Source organism: Trichomycterus rosablanca, chromosome 1 (assembly GCF_030014385.1).
Source record: "Trichomycterus rosablanca isolate fTriRos1 chromosome 1, fTriRos1.hap1, whole genome shotgun sequence".
Taxonomy (NCBI): domain Eukaryota; kingdom Metazoa; phylum Chordata; class Actinopteri; order Siluriformes; family Trichomycteridae; genus Trichomycterus; species Trichomycterus rosablanca.
This window is the reverse complement of record NC_085988.1, coordinates 48,200,124-48,216,762: the sequence shown is the minus strand read 5'-3', so window position 1 is coordinate 48,216,762 and position 16,639 is coordinate 48,200,124.

Sequence of the window (16,639 nt, the reverse complement as noted above, 5' to 3'; positions counted from 1 at the left end):
ATTTCATTTACTCATAATTTGGCAAACATTTAAACAAATGCAAATCTAAGCAAATAAATATTTGATACCTGCCTATTCAATGTGTTGGAATGCAAAAATGTAAATTCTCTTCTGTTGCTGGAAAAAATGTTGCTCCAGCTGTAAATTCTAAGCTATAGAATCCAATAAGAGACCAACTTTAAATGCCAGAAAAGCTGACCAATCGCATCTTTACTCTAAATGGTTGGGGATACAGGTTTAATACATATAGAATTTTTAACAGCAACGGTTCTATACAGACACGGTAAATTGATTTGCTTTTTAATTGCAGAATGCATAAAATGCTTTATTTGTTTACAATGAAACTAAAATGCATTTGGAATTGATTAATCGAACTAAGAGAACTGTGAACACTACACCAAATGCATTTTAGTTTCATGATAGCTCAGTGGTTAAGGTACTGGACTAGTAAACAGAAGGTTGCCGGTTCAAGCCCCGCCACCACCAAGTTGCCACTGTTGGGTCCCTGAGCAAGACCCTTAACCCTCAATTGCTCATCGTGTTCTGCTCATTGTGTAAGTCGCTTTGGATAAAAGCGTCTGCTAAATGCTGAAAATGTAATGTAAATGTAACACTGCATAACACAATTGCAAAACAGCAATTTTAAATGAGCTAAATGTATTGAGACGCTCCTATTAGGTTTCATGAATAAAAGCAGGAAACCCACCAACTCCACCACTCCATTTCTAAACACGACCATTTAAAGAGAAAGTGGTAAGCATAAAGAGCACTTCATGCTGGCCCAACACAACATGGGCGTTTAAACAAATGAGCAAGGCCAACAAAAAGGGTCACAGTGGTCAAATCCTGTTCTGTTCATATCATGGCAGCAACACCCTTACCAGCCGTGGGCAGACACAATGCATCAGGAATTTCCTCTACGGTACTGACTCAACTCGCCTATATTTCTAGTCACTAGCTAACAATCACAGTGGACTTGCACACTCAGCTTTATATCCTATTCAATCAAAAACTGTTACAAAGGAAATTGGCTCATTCCAAATGGAACATTATTAGAAACACATGCCCTGTTAGCACTATTTGAAGGTGTACAGTTAGAGACTAGAGCTATTTTCTTTTTTCTTTTTCTTCCTCTGATAAAGTTGCAGATGTATCACTCCTAAATGTCATAGCAGTGTGTGACTAAAAATGGATGGACAAGATAACCAGTGGTCAAAGGAAAAACACTTTGGTGGTGAATGCCTTACCGTCCCAACTTCTTTGGAATGTGTTGCAGGCCTGAAATGTAGGAATGGATGTTTATTAATAAATGAAATGAAGTTTACAAAACATGAAATCTTGGATTCAAACTGTCTGCAATGAAATAAAAGTCAATGTAAAAAACACAGTTATTTGAACTTCTATATAATTTGGGATTGTCCCCTTCACCAGTGTAAGGATGTAGGCTTCAGGTAATTATGACAAAAGATTTTTTTAGGAGACACACCACAAGAATTGTGATTTGTCTGCTTTTTCATTTCCTACTTTACCAATGTGAAAACAGTTGATAACAGGTTTTCTCTTTCTCCCTGCCTCTGCCTCATTTACATCCAGATTCTGATTTGCGCTTCTGTGTCTGATCCACTCATACCAGCACAACACACACTAACACACCACCACCATGCTGAGAATGATCCACCACCCAAATAATACCTGCTCTGTGGTGGTCCTGAACATTGAAGAACAGGGTGAAAGCAGGCTAAAAAAAAGTATGTAGAGAAACAGATGTACTACAGTCAGTAATTGTAGAACTACAAAGTAGTATATATGGTAAGTGGAGCTGATAAAATGGACAGTAAGTGTAGAAACAAGGAGGTGGTTTTAAATGTTATGGCTGATCAGTGTATGTGTATGTGTGTCCGACAACACTGACTTTCAACTTTCTGTTATCTCTGCTCCTGTATTTCCACCCACAGAAAACCCATCACTTAATGCCTGAAACAAAAGAAAGTCCTGACCATTATTTATCCCATCAGTAGATACAGTATCTCTTCTTTCGTGTCTACTATAGCATGACTCATGCCTGGCTCCTGCACTTTATTGACAAGCCCACTCCTACCGCTGTGGGTGGTGTGTGCACATAGCTTTTAATTTGGCTGCTTTTTACTGGGTCCTTTTTTGCTTTTGTATGCAGAAAGTGGATGGATGAACAAAACCACCACTTGTTTTTTCTCTAAAAGAAAATACATCTCTGTATCTGTTTGGATGCTTCTACTGTAACCTATTAATGCCGACTAGAATGCCAGCTGCAGCTGTTAACAAAAAATATCCCAAAACATGATGCTAACCCCACCATAATTTAATGTTTTGCACAAAAAGTTTCACTTTTTTATATTAGACTGAATTCGTCTGAAATATTTGTAAATTGGCTGTGAGATGATCTATCCCGATCCATGCTTCTCTATGATTACACCATGGACTTGCTTTAAATGCTGTTTGACTTCATGTTCTTTAGTTCCGTAGATTGTCTTTACCACAGTGATTCACAAAAATTCATGAGCTAGATCAGCTTTATGGTGTAAAATCTCATTTTGAAGGGTCATGCTGAGTATACCACAGGCATGAAAATGGTCCCAGTAGTTGTTCTTCTGCTGCAGTTTTGTGTCAACTGCAAAAAAAATGGCAGTAGAAGAATTAGATCTGCAAAAACAAACTGAAGTGATATGAATAAAATTACTTGCAATGCAGAATGCTTAACCACTAACAACGTTGCATTCTTACTGCAGTCTTAAATGAAAGCACATCACTCATTCTTTCTGCAATTAAGTATTATAACCGTCTGGAAGAATAATTCATCCACATCACTTATATTTGATTTGAATTATAAGCACACCAGAGCCGAGATCTCAAACTCCGGATCCCCATGTGAGCCCACCTCGTGCGGACGGCTACTGAACACATGTGGAGGGGAATGAGTTAGTCATGGCTCTTCTTGGTCTGGATGGGAGGACAGCAGCAGTCGAGAATGCAAAATTGGATACAACTAGACTGGAATAAGCTTGGGGAGAACGCATAAGTGTTATAGGCAAGCGTAAGATCACTTAACAAGGCCTGCAGAGTTGTGGAACAAATGTCCTATGAAGTGATGACTCAAAACTGGAACTGATATTCCACATGTATCAGCAGTTTGTCTGGTGCAAGAATGACCAGAATAACGCTATCCTCATAGTCGAGCATGGAGGTAGGTCAGTGATGTGGGAATGTTTTTTCTGCTGCAGGAACGGTCTTGATTGTTTGATTGGCATTATGGATTTACATTTAAATACTAAGGACATACTGAGTAGGAAAGTTATACCCTTTAATCCTACATTCTCTTTGTATACAGCCTATCTTGTATGTTAACAAAAAATATATATATATTTATCCTCCGTATTAGAGACCAATGACTTCCAAAAGCATATAAATTATATGTTTTTTATGTTTTACATGATTTGTTATGACATTGGAGAACTTCTTGAATCAGTAACAGTATTTAAGCCATTATCAACCTTAGGATTATGAATTAGGTAAGGTGTCTCTGGTGTTAAAAAAAATCCGTAATGGTATTTAACATGTAATAAAGGGCACTCAAGCGGCGCAGTGGTAAAACACACATTAGAGCTGACATCTCGAACGTTTGAATCTCAGCTCTGCTACCAACAGGCCAAACACCTACATGGACAATGATTCTCTGTTGGAGGGGATTCCTTGTAACTGATGCAATTACAACCTATGTTAAAATTCCGATGGCACCTGCACCGGGACAAGGGATAATGGTGAGATTAGATAATGAAATTAGTGCGTGACTCTTCATAGACCGAGCCCCATATGAACTCGCCTCGTGCAGGTGAAAAGAAGCAGTCGGCTACTGCACACGTGTCGGAGGTGGCTTGTGTTAGTCGCGGCTCTCCACGGTCGGGAATGGAGGTCAGCAGCAGTAAAGAGAAAAGTGAAATGGGTAATTGGATACTACTGGACTTTGAGGTAAATTGGGGGGGGGCATACAATAAAAAATAAAAATAAAATGGAAAAAATAAGGACCCTTTCATCTCAGTCTTTTATTATAGGACTCACCTTTTTAATATCCATTTTATTTACTGTGAGATATGGATGTTCTGATCTGGGAAAAAATTACAGCTTTCCAGACACAGGACTAAAATTAGTGCTCAGTATTGCATGAGTTTGACAGATTATCAAATCCAACCGAATGCTATACTTCAAGCTGTCAATGCTTCTCAGGTGGTGGACTGACCACACACATATCAATAATATGTATATAAAATGTTGATGTTTTACATGATCCATTTGCAGGGTTAACATGTTTAGTACTGGAACAGTATTGGTATTACTTAATACTCAAAGTATTTTTACTAGAATCAAATCAAATTGGGAGGGGTGGCATGGGATCAGGCCATTCTTTCTGTGAATGACTCCAAGCACCAGGGCCTACCCCAAGAGTACAAAGCTTCTACTGTATATTCATGCCAACATTCATTAATGTGGTCATTATAGAGTCATTTCCATTTACCTTGTTGTCAGAGCTCATGTTGTTCTTCATGCCTGTTTGAGTCTGATAATAGCTGCTGCTTTAGGGGACATGAAACTAAAAACTATTCAGTTCATGCCTTTGCCAATACGGTAGAGAATGAGCCAGTGATTTATGTGTGTCTAATTAACAACCATTGCCGTAAAATGATTATAAAACAATATTTAGACACTTAAAGTTCCATCTCAGTGAGTTCAAGCTCGGAGTTTCAAAAAATTAATGTCCTTGTGCATTGCAATTGGCTAAAAATGTTTCTGCAGTGCAGTTTTTGCATAAAGAGTGAAGAAAAAAATCCTCATTCAAAGCACTGGCTGCTAAGCTCGTTTCTAACACCACTAATGAGCACAATAACCTGACATTTAAAGAGCTGGATGATTCAGTTTGTGAAAAAGGGTACTTGGACATAAACAGATGCTGAAAAATGCAATGAATACATTAGCCGCATCTCAAGTGGCATGCATATTTATATACTAATAATGTCCTTGTTATTGCTGTTTATTTGCTAATAATGGGAGCATTATGCTTAATGATGTCTGATAATTCGGCTCGTTCAAAGAGTGCAGCTCTGCTCCCAGGCCATTACCCGACTGAACTGGAACAGAGGGGATTTTAACATAGGCTCGAGTTCATGTTTGTCTAGCAGAGGCTACATCCTCATGTCTGAGGTCACGTACAGTCATGAGACAGACTGTGGGAGTGTGGAAATGTTTACAATTGTTTGTAAAGGGCACAGAGGGTCAGTGGATATGCATTTTGCAGAATTTGGTGGATATGGATATCCAGCATTTTAAAATAAAATCATCATTTAGGAAAGGATTTTGGGTTGCAGTTTGTAATACTGCGCTTAAGACTTTTAACTGAAAACAAAATCAAGTAAAAGACTCTTAACTTTAAATTCATTCTGGGAAGTTGGGTAGGTATCTTTAACCCCAGGTTTCACATGTGATGTTACATCTAGGGCTGTCGCGGTGAAAGAATTTCCCCTTGCGATATTCAGCCTGTCTTAATATCGCGGTATGCGATAATATCGCCATTTTTTTTTTTTTTTTTTTAAATGACTTAATTTATCTGGATTTCAGAGCTATATAAACAAGCTTTATTGTTAGGCTATGATTCGGTATATTATTGCTTTATAATGACAAAGATGAGACAGCTTTAAGACCAATCAAATGTGTGTTTATTGTTAAATACAGAACAGAGCAGGGATGTGCGTCTTTTCTCTATTAAAAAAGGTTTAAATTAAGCTTCTAGCCTAGGCTAGATATACACTGTGAAACGAAAAAAAAGTGTTTAGGCTAAATATTTTAAATGCACATCTAATCAAAATATGGTAAAAAAAAATAGAATAAAGAATAAAGTCTGTAAGAGTTTAAACCTGCGTTATCATGCGCGCTAGAAGAACCAACATGTTCATCTGATGTGGTTTAGAGAGGATCTGAGTGGGGTAGAGATGTTCCCGGCGTTACCGATGTTGCACTAATACACGTGTACTGATCCTGCATGCGACTTTACAGATCAAAGCAAATCTAGCCTGGTTGTCGCGTCACTATTAACCATCTATTTAGTAGGTATAATTAACATAACAATATAATATATAAAATAATACTACATTTTAAGTTATTATTCGTTTCAATACATTTTTATTCAACGAAAAAATACATTTAAATCATTTCAGCAAGCCAGCAAGAGAATATTTGCAGGCTGCAATGCCATATTAACTGTCATTAAGTGTTTTAGTTCGCCAAGGCTTTTTTAAGGTTTGAATATAGTCTAAATTACAAGTATTTTATTGAGTGTGAACTCAATTTGATCATTAATAAACTTGCCTGTAATTCCTGTTGCCATTAACCGTTTCCATCCAAACATTTCGCAAGTGTAATGCGCATTTATGAAATATCGGCAGAAAAAAAAGCGGAAAATGTTGCGTTTCCATCAACTACAGTTATGTGAAAAAACCTTTACATGACGTGAGAGACGTCGGGCAGAACGAGCAATGGCCCGTCTAATGTGGGCTCAAATCTCCGTGCCACGGCGACGTTCACCTCGCATCTGGGAACGTAAAACGCACTAAACAATTTTGAAGGACATCGTGCAGAACCATTTTTCAAACGAGCTTTGGATCAAGAATTTCAGAATGTCAAAATCAGCCTTTGATGAGCTATGATCGGGTCATCTGTAGAGCCAAAAGTTTACAGTCACCGGCCACCCGTGCCAACTGAAAAGAGGATTGCTATTGCCTTATACAAGTAGTAGTGGGCGAGACGTTCGGCGTGAGCGTAACAACAGTTCACCATAGTGTATACGCTGTATGCCAAGCAATAACATCAAAACCAATTAAACATTACGTCGTATTACCAAATGCGCAGGAGGCAGAAGAAATAGCACCGCGTAATTACGCAGCGCATCATATACCACAGGTGTACGCTGCACTGGATGGTACACACATTCCAATCCTCCCTCCAGCAGTCGGGTACAGGGGCTATGTACATAGAAGGGATGGCCATTGATTGTTTTGCAGGCACTTGTGGATGACCAGTTGTTGATTCGTGATGTATGTGTTGGCTTTCTCAGCAGCGCACATAACGCAGCAGTTATTAAAACATCACACCTTTTCAGGTACACTACACAAGTTGACAGTGATTCAGTTTTAAAATATATATATACAGTGTATCACAAAAGTGAGTACACCGCTCACATTTCTGCAAATATTTTATTATATCTTTTCATGGGACAACACTATAGACATGAAACTTGGATATAACTTAGAGTAGTCAGTGTACAGCTTGTATAGCAGTGTAGATTTACTGTCTTCTGAAAATAACTCAACACACAGCCATTAATGTCTAAATAGCTGGCAACATAAGTGAGTACACCCCACAGTGAACATGTTCAAATTGTGCCCAAAGTGTCAATATTTTGTGTGACCACCATTATTATCCAGCACTGCCTTAACCCTCCTGGGCATGGAATTCACCAGAGCTGCACAGGTTGCTACTGGAATCCTCTTCCACTCCTCCATGATGACATCACGGAGCTGGTGGATGTTAGACACCTTGAACTCCTCCACCTTCCACTTGAGGATGCGCCACAGGTGCTCAATTGGGTTTAGTCCATCACCTTTACCTTCAGCTTCCTCAGCAAGGCAGTTGTCATCTTGGAGGTTGTGTTTGGGGTCGTTATCCTGTTGGAAAACTGCCATGAGGCCCAGTTTTCGAAAGGAGGGGATCATGCTCTGTTTCAGAATGTCACAGTACATGTTGGAATTCATGTTTCCCTCAATGAACCGCAGCTCCCCAGTGCCAGCAACACTCATGCAGCCCAAGACCATGATGCTACCACCACCATGCTTGACTGTAGGCAAGATACAGCTGTCTTGGTACTTCTCACCAGGGCGCCGCCACACATGCTGGACACCATCTGAGCCAAACAAGTTTATCTTGGTGTCGTCAGACCACAGGGCATTCCAGTAATCCATGTTCTTGGACTGCTTGTCTTCAGCAAACTGTTTGCTGGCTTTCTTGTGCGTCAGCTTCCTTCTGGGATGACGACCATGCAGACCGAGTTGATGCAGTGTGCGGCGTATGGTCTGAGCACTGACAGGCTGACCTCCCACGTCTTTAACCTCTGCAGCAATGCTGGCAGCACTCATGTGTCTATTTTTTAAAGCCAACCTCTGGATATGACGCCGAACAGGTGGACTCAACTTCTTTGGTCGACCCTGGCGAAGCCTGTTCCGAGTGGAACCTGTCCTGGAAAACCGCTGTATGACCTTGGCCACCATGCTGTAGCTCAGTTTCAGGGTGTTAGCAATCTTCTTATAGCCCAGGCCATCTTTGTGGAGAGCAACAATTCTATTTCTCACATCCTCAGAGAGTTCTTTGCCATGAGGTGCCATGTTGAATATCCAGTGGCCAGTATGAGAGAATTGTACCCAAAACACCAAATTTAACAGCCCTGCTCCCCATTTACACCTGGGACCTTGACACATGACACCAGGGAGGGACAACGACACATTTGGGCACAATTTGGACATGTTCACTGTGGGGTGTACTCACTTATGTTGCCAGCTATTTAGACATTAATGGCTGTGTGTTGAGTTATTTTCAGAAGACAGTAAATCTACACTGCTATACACGCTGTACACTGACTACTCTAAGTTATATCCAAGTTTCATGTCTATAGTGTTGTCCCATGAAAAGATATAATGAAATATTTGCAGAAATGTGAGGGGTGTACTCACTTTTGTGATACACTGTATATATATGCGTGTGTGTGTGACTTAGAGCTTGAAACGTCATCGTTTATTCGCAAAACCCGTTTCCATACCCTTTTTTCGCATTTCGGCGATGCGATATTCTAACTTTTCCACCTCGTTCAAGCGTGAAAACTTTTTTTTGCGATATTTGGGTCGTTTTTCGAATTTTTAGCTTTTCCATCTAGGTGTTTTAATGCGCAGTTTTCAAAATTCGCAAAAAGTTGGTGGATGGAAAACCGTCTAGTGTTTCCATCTTAAAACACAAAGCCTGACACTCAGCAGCAACGCATGTGAACAGTTTGCAGGAAAATGACGCACTTAGCTCTTTTTCATTATGAATTTATTTAACATTTATTATGCCCGATTGTAAGCGAAAAACAAGATGGACCCTGCAACAACAACAACAACAAAAAAAACGTGAATATCGCGGTGTGGCGGTTGCTTGGCATGCCCTGCGGTTGGCTGGTCTATACCGCGATATTTCAAAATTGCGGTTAGCGCGACAGCCCTAGTTACATCAACATGGTAACTAACATTTACAAACAACATTCAACAATCAACATACAAGCACATTAGTTAGTAAAGTCTATCTCATGTGGACTATATACACTATATTGCCAAAAGTATATGGACAGCTCTTTTAATGACTGACCTCAGGTACTTCAGCCACCCACATTGCTAATAAGTAAATGAAAACATTCTCTTTCAACTTAACGTACGAACAAATTTCGGATTATGAACAGAAATTTGCGAAACACTTGATGTCATGAACAAGTTCACTCCAACCATCTCTCTCTCTCTCTCTCTCTCTCTCTCTCTCTCTCTCTCTCTATATATACAGTGTATCACAAAAGTGAGTACACCCCTCACATTTCTGCAGATATTTAAGTATATCTTTTCATGGGACAACACTGACAAAATGACACTTTGACACAATGAAAAGTAGTCTGTGTGCAGCTTATATAACAGTGTAAATTTATTCTTCCCTCAAAATAACTCAATATACAGCCATTAATGTCTAAACCACCAGCAACAAAAGTGAGTACACCCCTTAGTGAAAGTTCCTGAAGTGTCAATATTTTGTGTGGCCACCATTATTTCCCAGAACTGCCTTAACTCTCCTGGGCATGGAGTTTACCAGAGCTTCACAGGTTGCCACTGGAATGCTTTTCCACTCCTCCATGACGACATCACGGAGCTGGCGGATATTCGAGACTTTGCGCTCCTCCACCTTCCGCTTGAGGATGCCCCAAAGATGTTCTATTGGGTTTAGGTCTGGAGACATGCTTGGCCAGTCCATCACCTTTACCCTCAGCCTCTTCAATAAAGCAGTGGTCGTCTTAGAGGTGTGTTTGGGGTCATTATCATGCTGGAACACTGCCCTGCGACCCAGTTTCCGGAGGGAGGGGATCATGCTCTGCTTCAGTATTTCACAGTACATATTGGAGTTCATGTGTCCCTCAATGAAATGTAACTCCCCAACACCTGCTGCACTCATGCAGCTCCAGACCATGGCATTCCCACAACCATGCTTGACTGTAGGCATGACACACTTATCTTTGTACTCCTCACCTGATTGCCGCCACACATGCTTGAGACCATCTGAACCAAACAAATTAATCTTGGTCTCATCAGACCATAGGACATGGTTCCAGTAATCCATGTCCTTTGTTGACATGTCTTTAGCAAACTGTTTGCGGGCTTTCTTGTGTAGAGACTTCAGAAGAGGCTTCCTTCTGGGGTGACAGCCATGCAGACCAATTTGATGTAGTGTGCGGCGTATGGTCTGAGCACTGACAGGCTGACCCCCCACCTTTTCAATCTCTGCAGCAATGCTGACAGCACTCCTGCGCCTATCTTTCAAAGACAGCAGTTGGATGTGACGCTGAGCACGTGCACTCAGCTTCTTTGAACGACCAACGCGAGGTCTGTTCTGAGTGGACCCTGCTCTTTTAAAATGCTGGATGATCTTGGCCACTGTGCTGCAGCTCAGTTTCAGGGTGTTGGCAATCTTCTTGTAGCCTTGGCCATCTTCATGTAGCGCAACAATTCGTCTTTTAAGATCCTCAGAGAGTTCTTTGCCATGAGGTGCCATGTTGGAACTTTCAGTGACCAGTATGAGAGAGTGTGAGAGCTGTACTACTAAATTGAACACACCTGCTCTCTATGCACACCTGAGACCTAGTAACACTAACGAGTCACATGACATTTTGGAGGGAAAATGACAAGCAGTGCTCAATTTGGACATTTAGGGGTGTAGTCTCTTAGGGGTGTACTCACTTTTGTTGCCGGTGGTTTAGACATTAATGGCTGTATATTGAGTTATTTTGAGGGAAGAATAAATTTACACTGTAATATAAGCTGCACACAGACTACTTTTCATTGTGTCAAAGTGTCATTTTGTCAGTGTTGTCCCATGAAAAGATATACTTAAATATCTGCAGAAATGTGAGGGTTGTACTCACTTTTGTGATACACTGTATATATATACAATTTGGACATACAATGTCCAAATTGAGCACTGCTTGTCATTTTCCCTCCAAAATGTCATGTGATTTGTTAGTGTTACTAGGTCTCAAGTGTGCATAGGGAGCAGGTGTGTTCAATTTAGTAGTACAGCTCTCACACTCTCTCATACTGGTCACTGAAAGTTCCAACATGGCACCTCATGGCAAAGAACTCTCTGAGGATCTTAAAAGACGAATTGTTGCGCTACATGAAGATGGCCAAGGCTACAAGAAGATTGCCAACACCCTGAAACTGAGCTGCAGCACAGTGGCCAAGATCATCCAGCGTTTTAAAAGAGCAGGGTCCACTCAGAACAGACCTCGCGTTGGTCGTCCAAAGAAGCTGAGTGCACGTGCTCAGCGTCACATCCAACTGCTGTCTTTGAAAGATAGGCGCAGGAGTGCTGTCAGCATTGCTGCAGAGATTGAAAAGGTGGGGGGTCAGCCTGTCAGTGCTCAGACCATACGCCGCACACTACATCAAATTGGTCTGCATGGCTGTCACCCCAGAAGGAAGCCTCTTCTGAAGTCTCTACACAAGAAAGCCCGCAAACAGTTTGCTGAAGACATGTCAACGAAGGACATGGATTACTGGAACCATGTCCTATGGTCTGATGAGACCAAGATTAATTTGTTTGGTTCAGATGGTCTCAAGCATGTGTGGCGGCAATCAGGTGAGGAGTACAAAGATAAGTGTGTCATGCCTACAGTCAAGCATGGTGGTGGGAATGCCATGGTCTGGGGCTGCATGAGTGCAGCAGGTGTTGGGGAGTTACATTTCATTGAGGGACACATGAACTCCAATATGTACTGTGAAATACTGAAGCAGAGCATGATCCCCTCCCTCCGGAAACTGGGTCGCAGGGCAGTGTTCCAGCATGATAATGACCCCAAACACACCTCTAAGACGACCACTGCTTTATTGAAGAGGCTGAGGGTAAAGGTGATGGACTGGCCAAGCATGTCTCCAGACCTAAACCCAATAGAACATCTTTGGGGCATCCTCAAGCGGAAGGTGGAGGAGCGCAAAGTCTCGAATATCCGCCAGCTCCGTGATGTCGTCATGGAGGAGTGGAAAAGCATTCCAGTGGCAACCTGTGAAGCTCTGGTAAACTCCATGCCCAGGAGAGTTAAGGCAGTTCTGGGAAATAATGGTGGCCACACAAAATATTGACACTTCAGGAACTTTCACTAAGGGGTGTACTCACTTTTGTTGCCGGTGGTTTAGACATTAATGGCTGTATATTGAGTTATTTTGAGGGAAAAATAAATTTACACTGTTATATAAGCTGCACACAGACTACTTTTCATTGTGTCAAAGTGTCATTTTGTCAGTGTTGTCCCATGAAAAGATATACTTAAATATTTGCAGAAATGTGAGGGGTGTACTCACTTTTGTGATACACTGTATATATATATATATATATATATATATATATATATATATTAGGGCTGTCGAAGTTAACGCGATAATAACACATTAATTCGATCTCAATTTAACGCGACGAAAAAAAAGTGCCGTTAACGCAAATTATATTTGGCCCTGCGAGTCATCCGTAGTTCATGTTGAGACTTGACCGTGCACGGCATCTCTCATTAAGACAGCGTTTCTCAAATGTAACCGAGCGTCGTACTGATGCACTTTCTTAATAAAGAAATAAATACACGGTATATTCACAAGTTGTCGGGAGAATAACACTTTATTACTTTTACGGTACCGAATAGCGGACAGCTATAGTTAGCCAAGCATGCTATTCCATGAACTATGGAAGCCCCAAATGGTCAAAACACACTCACTCACACTCACAATACAACCACAGAAAAGTCTGTTACAATACTTACGACTTATCCCACCTGAAGCACCGCTGATCTACAATGTTTGCTGATGAAGAAATTTTAACCTACAATCTGACATATATACGAAGTCAAGGGTCTCTGCTGGATAGTATTACTGCCTAGTATGTGAGTGAATAAAACTCCCTTACAGTTTTCTCTTGTCCCAGCAGTTTTTAACATAAGTACATTTAGCATAAAATGTGTTCACCATTTTAATTCTAACATTTCACTTAAAAATCCTTGTTTTCTATAACATTTACACAGATTTTTTTTTAATGCGATTAATCGCGATTAACTATATGAAATTCTGAGATTAATCGCGATTAAAATGTTTAATCGTTTGACAGCCCTAATATATATATATATATATATATATATATATATACAGTCATGGCCGAAAGTGTTTGCACCCCTGAAATTTTTCCAGAAAATGAAGTATTTCTCCCAGAAAATTATTGCAATTACACATGTTTTGTTATACACATGTTTATTTCCTTTGTGTGTATTGGAACAACACAAAAAAGCAGAGAAGAAAAGGCAAATTTGACATAATTTCACACAAAACTCCAAAAATGGGCCGGACAAAATTATTGGCACCCTCAACTTAATATTTGGTTGCACACGCTTTGGAAAAAATAACTGAAATCAATCGCTTCCTATAACCATCAACAAGCTTCTTACACCTCTCAACTGGAATTCTGGACCACTCTTCTTTTGCAAACTGCTCCAGGTCTCTCATATTTGAAGGGTGCCTTCTCCCAACAGCAATTTTAAGATCTCTCCAAAGGTGTTCAATGGGATTTAGATCCGGACTCATTGCTGGCCACTTCAGAACTCTCCAGCGCTTTGTTTCCATCCATTTCTGGGTGCTTTTTGAAGTATGTTTGGGGTCATTGTCCTGCTGGAAGACCCATGACCTAGGACGCAAACCCAGCTTTCTGACACTGCGCCCTACATTGCGACCCAAAATCCTTTGGTAATCTTCAGATTTCATGAAGCCTTGCACACAGTCAAGGCACCCAGGGCCAGAGGCAGCAAAACAACCCCAAAACATCTTTGAACCTCCATATTTGACTGTAGGTACTGTGTTCTTTTCTTTGTAGGCCTCATTCCGTTTTCGGTAAACAGTAGAATGATGTGCTTTACCAAAAAGCTCTATCTTGGTCTCATCTGTCCACAAGACGTTTTCCAAGAAGGATTTTGGCTTACTCACATACATTTAGCAAACTGCAGTCTAGCTTTTTTATGTCTCTGTGTCAGCAGTGGGGTCCTCCTGGGTCTCCTGCCATAGCGTTTCATTTCATTCAAATGTCGACGGATAGTTCGCACTGACACTGATGCACTCTGAGCCTGCAGGACAGCTTGAATTTCTTTGGAACTTGATTGGGGCTGCTTATCCACCATCCGGACTATTCTGCGTTGCAACCTTTCATCAATTTTTCTCTTCCGTCCACGTCCAGGGAGATTAGCTACAGTGCCATGGGTTGTAAACTTCTTGATTATGTTGCGCACCGTGGACAAAGGAACATCAAGATCTCTGGAGATGGACTTGTAACCTTGAGATTGTTGATATTTTTCCACAATTTTGGTTCTCAAGTCCTCAGACAGTTCTCTTCTCCTCTTTCTGTTCTCCATTCTTAGTGTGGCACACACAGACACACAATGCCAAGACTGAGTCAACTTCTCTCATTTTTATCTGGTTTTAGGTGTGATTTTTATATTGCCCACACCTGTTACTTGCCACAGGTGAGTTTAAACGAGCATCACATGCTTGAAACAAAGTTATTTACCCACAATTTTGAAAGGGTGCCAATAATTTTGTCCGGCCCATTTTTGGAGTTTTGTGTGAAATTATGTCAAATTTGCCTTTTCTTCTCTGCTTTTTTGTGTTGTTCCAATACACACAAAGGAAATAAACATGTGTATAACAAAACATGTGTCATTGCAATAATTTTCTAGGAGGAATACTTCATTTTCTGGAAAAAATTCAGGGGTGCCAACACTTTTGGCCATGACTGTATATATATACAGTGAGCAAACATTCAAACATTCAGAGGAAATGCAGTGATGAGAAAATGAAAAAAAAAAAAAAAATCACTATTTGTTGTATAATTACTCCTGCCAGTAGCTGTCACTGTGTATCAGACAGAGGGGACAGTGAGTGAGAGAGAAGAAGGAACTTGTCTGAGTAAAGTATTCTTTCTTTCGTGCAATTACACCTACAAAATACAACACTATTGAAATAAAGAAGGAAATAATAAAGAAATATGAGAGTTATTGTTGTTTCTGGTAGATACATTTTATATAAAAAGAAGGAAATGTATTATGGTGTATGGTAAAGCACACGTACTGTACTGAAATGGGATGTGTGTTTTTTTATGTACAGTACAGTACTACTGTGTATTGTTTATTATTGTTTATTACAGTATTATCTATTCTATAATTTAAGATTAAGGGAAATATACTTGTATTTATAACAAAAAAGACCATTTAAGACATTAGAAAGGTTAGGTAAGGGGGTGGTTTGGGAGGTCTGGCATGGATTAATTCTATGTACATGATTTCTTATGGGAAAAACAGGTTTAACTAACGAACATTTTGACTTAAGAACAGAACTTTGGAACCAATTAAATTCGTAAGTTAAGGGTCTACTGTATATGGTTTAAACTTTTTGGTGACAAGCTGAGGATGGCCCTTTCTGCTCTAGCACAACTGTGTCCCTCTGCACAAAGCAAGTTCCGTTATGACATGTTTGAATGAGTTGAATGCTGAGGAGCTCCGGTACAAAAGACTGACCTTATTCCTACTAAACACATGTGGGATGAATTATAACATAAGCCTGGTCTTCTCAGCCAACATCAGCACATAACTTTGGATATCTGAGCCCTTTCAGTGTAAATTTTCACATGCACACCAACATGTGAAGCAAATTATGCTTAACTTATTACTTTCCAAGACAACCCAAACCCTTTTCTACTGGCCTTTTCTAATCCCACACCAAGAAACAGCTCCACAGAAGTCAAAACTCTACAGCTTAGAAGCGGTCAGGTGGCGCAGCGGTAAAACACGCTAGCACACCAGAGCTGACATTTCAAACTCGTCGGTTCCGGCAGGCTGGGCACCAACATGAACGATTGGCTGTTGTTCTAGGCGGGTGCCGGACGGGACCTCATATAACTGCTATTCCGACCTGTGCTGGCTGATTGATGCCGCCTGCACAGAGTCGAGGGATAATGTGTTGATCAGGGTGTGGCTCTCCGTACACAAAGCTGATCCGCATATGAACTCGCCTCGTGCAGGTGAAAAGATGCAGTTGGTTACTGCACACGTGTCAGTCTCTGCTCTGTTCAACCAGGGTGGAGATCAACATCAGCAGAGAGAAAGCGTAATGCAATCGGGTAATTGGATACGACTACAGCTTAAAAAACAGAGAAGAAGGAGAAGCAAGAGAAACTCACTACTTCATAAAGCAAAATT